We start from the raw sequence: 7500 nt of genomic DNA, 5'->3' as shown, positions 1-7500 counted from the left end.
CTGCTCGGCTGATCCCTCATATAGAATGTACTAGGGCAATAATATATATATATATATGGATGATAGCGCACCTTCTTCAGATTTAAAATGCATATATTCATATAGTCAATATTAATGCTTTATTAGGGCGGACTAAATGGGCAAAGAAATAGCTAATTAGCGGCTAAAATCAGTGAACACAGGTTCAGCATCATGCAGAGCTCCATTCGTTTGCTACTGATGGAAGACACCTGAGTTTGAGGAGCACAGTTGAGGAGGTGAGTTGGAATCAGCCACTGGAAGTAGACTATATGAAAACCCTCTCTGGGCAGATGCTGCATGCCAACTCTGTGAGCGAGGCCTGGCTAAAAGGGCCGTCGCACAGAGACAAGTATTCCATGTCTGTTGTTTTTCAGAAGTGGAGGTTGCCCCTACAGAGGAACTCTGGACAGAGTTTTGCTCAGGGGATATTTTAAATCAGACATGTTTTACTTCTACCTCAATAGATTTTTCCATCAGAATCAGAATCCGTTTTATTGCCACAGTATGCAAGTTACATACGAGGAATGTGTCTTTAGTGTCTGTATGCAGCGTAGCGGTTACATCAATATACAGAGATAAGAAGTAGGAAGATAACTAAAGACAATCACAAAGTTGCAAGTGCAATCAAATCGAGTAAATATATACAATATGTACATGAGTGGTGAAGTGTTCTGTGGATGATAAATATGAATTTACGTTGGATTTACATGAGATTTACAGACTGAGTTAAATAGACGTTAAATAGGCAGTGGATTTACAGTCAGAGTTAGATAAGAGTTTACATTGAATGTACATGAAATTTACAGGCTAAGTTAAATAGGCATTACATGTGCAGGGAATTTACATGAATTTACCAGTCCCAGTAGCCTACTTTTATAAAATATCAGCAAAAAATCACAACTGGTAATGGAGTAGGATATTGTAGGCTAGTCTTTCCACTGCAGTAGATCATTCTTTCTCTCTCTTGTTCACTATTGACTGCTCCCCCCCCCCCCCCCCAACTCCTCCCCACCCAGCCAGCCATGCATATCGACCCCTCTCCCCCAGTAACAGGCCCCATGCCTGGGGTCAGCAACCCGCCGAAGCCCCCTGCCTGGCTGTGGGACCCCGGGGGGGTCGAGGGGAGGACAGGAGTCATGGAGTCACACACACACATTATCCTCTGCCCTCCACCCAGCCCCAGGAGGGAGCAGGGGCCAGACCCAACTCACACTGATGCACATCTAATGGTGTTAACAAAGCAACACAATTCGAATGCAAATTAATTAGATCAAGTTGAAATGAAAAATGACTTATTGACTTATTGTAATTCACATCCCTGCTGCTCATACAGTGCACCTACCGTATTTCACAATGTATGCCGGGCATGCGGGTAGTGTAGCAATCGATTCCCTGCCTACCAACACGAGGGGTCGCAGGTTCGCGCCCCCCGTGCGTGTTACCCTCCGGCTCGGTCGGGCATCCATACAGGCACAATTGGCTGTGTCTGCGGGTGGGAAGCCGGAATGAGGGCATGTGTTCCTGGTCACTGCACTAGCGCCTCCTCTGGTCGGTCAGGGTGCCTGTTCAGGGAGGGAGGGAACTGGTGGGAATAGTGTGATCCTCCCACGTGCGCCGTCCTGCCGGGGGGAAGCTCCCCGCCGTCAGGTGAAAAGAAGCGGCTGGCAACTGCACATGTATCGGAGGAAGCATGTGTGTGTCTACGGCTCTCCCCAGATCGGCAGAGGGGACAGCAGAAGGAATTGGCCAAGTACAATTGGGGAGAAAAAGGGGGGGAAGGGGGGGGGGGGGGGGGTATCTGGAGTGGGGGATTTTTTTTACAGCATGACAATAAAAATCATAAAAAGTCAAATTTCTTTGGTTTTTCGCATCAAAAGGCAACCATGCCGAGTTCATTCATAACGATATCTAGTGTGCTGACGTCAGGTAGTACTATAAAATTTCAACCCAATTTCAACCAATCATATCATGACTTTTCTAGCCCATAAATGTTAATATACTTGTTAATACTTGTTAATATACTTATATATATACTATACTAGAGTCTCTCCTGTGCTGGTACAACGTGAAATGGATATAGTCTGGCAAGTGAGACTAGAGTAAAATAGATGATAACCTGTCCAGTGACTGGCCGCCATATAGAACAAATCTGAACAGAGTCAGTGTGACATCATCCAGTGGTTTTTGGACCATTTTGAAGCCTGTGTGTGGCTGTCGCCATCTTGGTGAGCTGAGCGATCACTGGACAGACGACCTGTCAATCACGCCCAAAACACAATCCTTTTAATCATCAATTTGATTGATTGATTTGACTCTAAATGGGTGAGTTATATAAACATTAACCCCCATACAGCTGTTATGAAAGGTGAAATGAGCTATATAGACAAAAAAAAACGTGTTTTGAACCAGGCTGTAAACATGATTAATCCTCTTGTAAAAACGGGCATTGTAACATGGGGGTCTAATGGGGATTGACTCACTTTTGGAGCCAGCCTCAAGTGGCCATTTGAGGAACTACACATTTTAGTGTAACTTCCTGATCTGTACAGTGCAAGCCCAAGCTTGCCGCCTAGTGTCTCTATGCTCGAGACACTGAAAGCATAGAGAGGGATGTGGACGTTTTACATTGTTCACAGTCACAGTATTTAGTATCTTTTTTCTATGTTTTTTTGTTTGTGTGCTTGCTTTTCTGATGAATTCCTACCATGGATGCCAATAATGCATATTGAACTGATTTGATAGAGGGAGAAAAAGGAGAGAGAGAGAGAGAGAGAGAGAGAGAGGCTGACTGGAGTGTGTAATGGGGAAGCATTGATTATGGCTGATAACTCTAGCTCTTTGATGTGGATAATGTAGTCTCTCTTCCTGCCTCGCCACTGCCTTTACACTCTAAAACCCCCGGGCCTCAGAGGATATTGGGTTTACAGAGAGAGAGAGGGGGAGAGAGAGATAGAGAGGGGGAGAGAGAGATAGAGAGGGGGGAGAGAGAGCTAGAGAGGGGGAGAGAGAGAGGGATAGGGAGGGGGAGAGAGAGAGCTAGAGAGGGGGAGAGATAGAGTGAGGGAGGGAGAGGGACAGAGATAGTGCATAATGCTTGTACGTAACAGAGTAAACGTGTGTACTGTATGAGTGTGTGTGAGAGAGAGAGTGTGTGTGTGTGTGTGTGTGTGTGTGTGTGTGTGTGTGTGTGTGTGTGTGTGTGTGTGTGTGTGTGTGTGTGTGTGTGTGTGTGTGTGTGTGTGTGTGTGTGAGATGTAATGGAGCGAGACAGTTTGTGTGTGAGAAATGTGTGCACATTCAAACGTGTCGTGTCGTGTAAGAGAAAAAGTCTACATGTGTGAGAGGAGAGAAAGTAACAGAGATGTGTGATTGTGATGATCATCAACAACAACAACAACAACAACAATAATAATAATTGATTGATTGATATCTTTATTGATTCAATAAATACATACAAGTGGAGTGAGTGTATGTGTGCATGTGTGAGCGCGTGTGTGCGCGGGCCACATAAACAAACAAATATTAAGCAACACTACTCAACATCGATTCGATTCGAGATCAGTCATTCAATGACTGATCAGTCATTGGATGACTGATTATACAACAACAAAAATACTTCAATCAATAAATAAAAAGAGAGACCAGCTCATAAAATAAACCAAGAACCTACCAGGGGTTCAAATGCTGCAAGCATACAGGAGACATACTGAATAAAATAGACTCTCGACAGCATTGTGCAGCTGTCTTTGTAGACCTATCAAAAGCCTTCGATGCCGTGGAATTCATAGGCGATTGTGCAACCCCTAGTGGCCAGATGATTTTTTATTTTATGTTGACATATGAATGAGGGCTAGGGGCTGCATACAGAGTTGGACATGGTTGTTTGTCCGTTGCACTCTAGGGGAGAGCAGAGCAAGGAAGTAACCATTCTACACTAAAACATATATTAGTGTGAGGGGTATATATACCACTCTCATAACATGTGTGTATCACTTAGGGTGTCGAGTCATAGTCTATTTTTTTATTTGTCTTTATTGAATCTTCCAAAACTGCATGTTTAACTAAGAATAGGCTAATTATTATTTCCTCCCACCACTTATTTAATGTGGTTACTTTACTTTGTGGTCAAAAGTTTGGAAGGAGCAATGCATGCTGGGAGATATGCAAATGTGTTTGTCCAATGGGTCCAATGGAATTGCTCTCTGTCAGAACTTGCTTGGATGTCCTGATGTTGGTTTAGTGGCAAAAGTAAACACAAGTTAATAGCAGCATTCACTATAGACTCTTTAGTGAATACTTTCCACAAAATCATGAACAATGAAGAAAACCAGAAGGAATACAGTTCCACTTTTACCAAATAAACCAAAATTGATGTTCTGAGACAAGTTATATCATATCTACTAGCCTCTTCATTTTGCTCTCAGAGTGCACCAGATTAATGCATTTTAGTTTCAAATATACAAAATGTCTTTGTGATACCCCCCAGTCAGAGTCCTATTAGCTTCGTTGTGGTGCAACCCCTGTTTGGAAAGCCTAGAATCGCCTATGATGCTGCTATGCAGCATGAAACATATTAATAGGAAAAAATAGCGCTGCTTGGTGGACCATTTGCAGGCCGAATTTAGTAGAAGGCCCGGATAACTTGAAATGAATTGACTTACTTACACATCCATGCCGTCTGTAGTGTAACCGCATGCAGCCGAGACGTTGCAAATATTCCAGTTTTCTGATGTTGCAAATATCCCAGTTTTCTCGGTCTCCACACTCCATACCGCGGCCCGCAACTCAACTCGTGTTGGCTCGTAATCCAATGCAACGACTGTCTGGCTTGTGAACTAACTTACTGCTTGATAAAAAAAACTAAATACACATAAGGGGGAAATATAATATGCTGCTACTGTCGTCAGTGTCGTGTAAATCTATATATTCCTGTCAGCTCATCACAGCAAAGTGGAATTTTGATGTCATCACTTCCTCGTAGTGAACTGGATTCAGCGTTGAGAGACTCATTCAACATTGGACAATACAATGTCAAACTTACCGATCTATCCAATCAACAACCAATTAGGTTGAATAAATTAATTGTGTGGTATTGATTGGTGAGGGCGGGTTATGCTCCAGCTAAATATGATGTTGTAAAACACATCATTTCACTGTTCCTTGTGAAATGCATGTGTTTTCAACCAATAATATTTAGCATGAGCTAAGTACTCCAGATGAAGTACTCTCTACTGCAGGGGTGCCCAATACGTCGATCGCGATCGACCGGTCGATCGCGAAGGTAGTGTGGTCGATCGCATGGCATTGAGGGGGGAAGGGGGGATTTTTATTTTTTAATTTTTTTTACTGTTTTTCCACAGTTTCCACTGTTTTTCCACTGTTTTTCCACTGTTTCCACTGTTTTTCCACTGTTTCCACTGTTTTTCCACTGTTCCACTGTTTTCCACTCAGTGTATATATATATAAATAAATATGTTTGGTAGATCACTTTGACTTGGTCATTTTAAAAGTAGCTCCCGAGCTGAAAAAGTGTGGGCACCCCTGCTCTACTGTGTCTCTAAAACCAGCAGGTGGCAGTGTTTCTTCATTTGTCAGCACCTGCGGCCACTGAGCTTCTCTTTCAGCCAGCAGCATTCAGCAGCTCAAGAGAAGAGGAGAGAAATCCATATTGACCTTTTTCATCAGCAGCCATTTTGCATCTAAAAGGCAGGAAGTAACACAGGTGCAAGCAAAACATTAATGAGGGTTTCCAACTTCCAATCCATTTAAGTGTTCCAGTGCTGTTTGGGTTGCACCTGTGTTACTATTGCTCTATTGACATCGTGAAGGGCAATTTTTCTGAAAATGAGCCAATGACACATCCTTTGCATAGGTCAGGATCCATTAAACTGAGACCACTGATGCTTTTAATTAAAGCACGTGACAGTAGCAGGCTGGTAGCAGGGCACTGCCAAGGTGGCCTAAAACTGGTTTTATGCTTACGTGAAATCACCAGCGCAGACTGCGCCGAGGGGTCCCCGCATGCTGGCCGTCCTATCGGCACAGCTCGGCGGAGGGGGGCGTGCAGCTCCTCGAAAATGTGACTCCGCGGCGTCAATGCGGACGTGACATGACCAGCACGAGAGCTGTGATTGGCCGTTGCCTTGGGCTGCGCACATATCCGCTGACTTGTTGTGAGGAATGAGGAAATGCCATTTCCTCATTTAACAGCGCTTGTCCCTCATCTAGCAAAGCCTTCTGCAGGCTCACCGGAATGAGTTTTGAAATAAAGGGACAATAAAATGTCCCCCAACCGACATGATTGAAAGTTCTTGGTAAATGACATGATAACGTCATATGCAATGTACCACAAGCCACCTAGTGTTTTGGACGTGTACCGCAACCAATGCACTCAGTTACGTTCGAGTATGCACAGTCTCGCTGGCAAGCAGCCGCCCTGGAACTACTTTTAAGTAGGGGGTGCTCTAAGGAAGGGACTCTCGGCACTGCCCGCCAGGGCCATATTTAGAGGAATATTTAATTTTAAATTAACATCAGGATTATACTGTTGTGATGTCATTATTCAGTATCTTCTCCTTTTCTCACTCATTTCATGTAAGCACCTGTTCTCCCTTTAGTCGTTTTACACTACAACAGACAGCAACACAGGCAGAATCACTGAAATTATTATTATTATTATTATGGAAAACCAGATTATGATGAAAATCAAACACTTTTGAAGAGAGAGCGTATGAAATAAGATTAGAGCTGGGAAGTACAAACTGTTTTTTAATGCATTTTGTTGCTCTTATAAACACAGGACAGCCCAACAAAGCACAAAAAACAACATCCACTTACATACAGAAACACTCAAATGAAATCCTCAAAACTCAAAACCTTTAGCACAGACTGAGCAATTAAATTGTGCCTCATCATGTGCCCATGACACATTGAATCAAAATAAATTAATCAATCAATCAATGTAAATTTCAATTCAATTCAATTTCAATTTATTTGTTCAAAAGGGGACAGTGTACATTAATGAACATTTTAGCAAAATGTAAATGCACGACAATTGCAGTCACATGACTGTTAGTCCCTCTGCCAGAAGGTACACAGGCCTTGTGTCCTGATAGGGAAAAAGAACAAGGTGCAAATATACAGGATTAAAATAACATCTTATCTCTAAAGACAAGTGCAGCAAGAGAAAGAGAGCTAGCTAACACACAAGTATACAATCAGAATAACTATACTCTACATATCTACATATAGAGATTTAAACAACAAATATGAAAAGAAAGAAATGTACAGCAAACTACCCACATAGCAATACAGTAGAACCATTCTAGTTCTTTACCCCTAACTATGTGTACAGGTTTGAGTGGACTTCAGCCATCTCTTCATTTGACCTTTAAACATGCTCAGCGTCTCTGAGAAGGAGAGCTAATACACAAGTATACAATCAGAGTAACTATACTCTTAAAAAAGTTTAACGAATAT

This window comes from Poromitra crassiceps, assembly GCF_964638095.1.
Source record: "Poromitra crassiceps genome assembly, chromosome: 26".
Taxonomy (NCBI): domain Eukaryota; kingdom Metazoa; phylum Chordata; class Actinopteri; order Beryciformes; family Melamphaidae; genus Poromitra; species Poromitra crassiceps.
The sequence above is the reverse complement of the archived record's forward strand: the minus strand, read 5'-3'. Positions refer to the sequence as shown.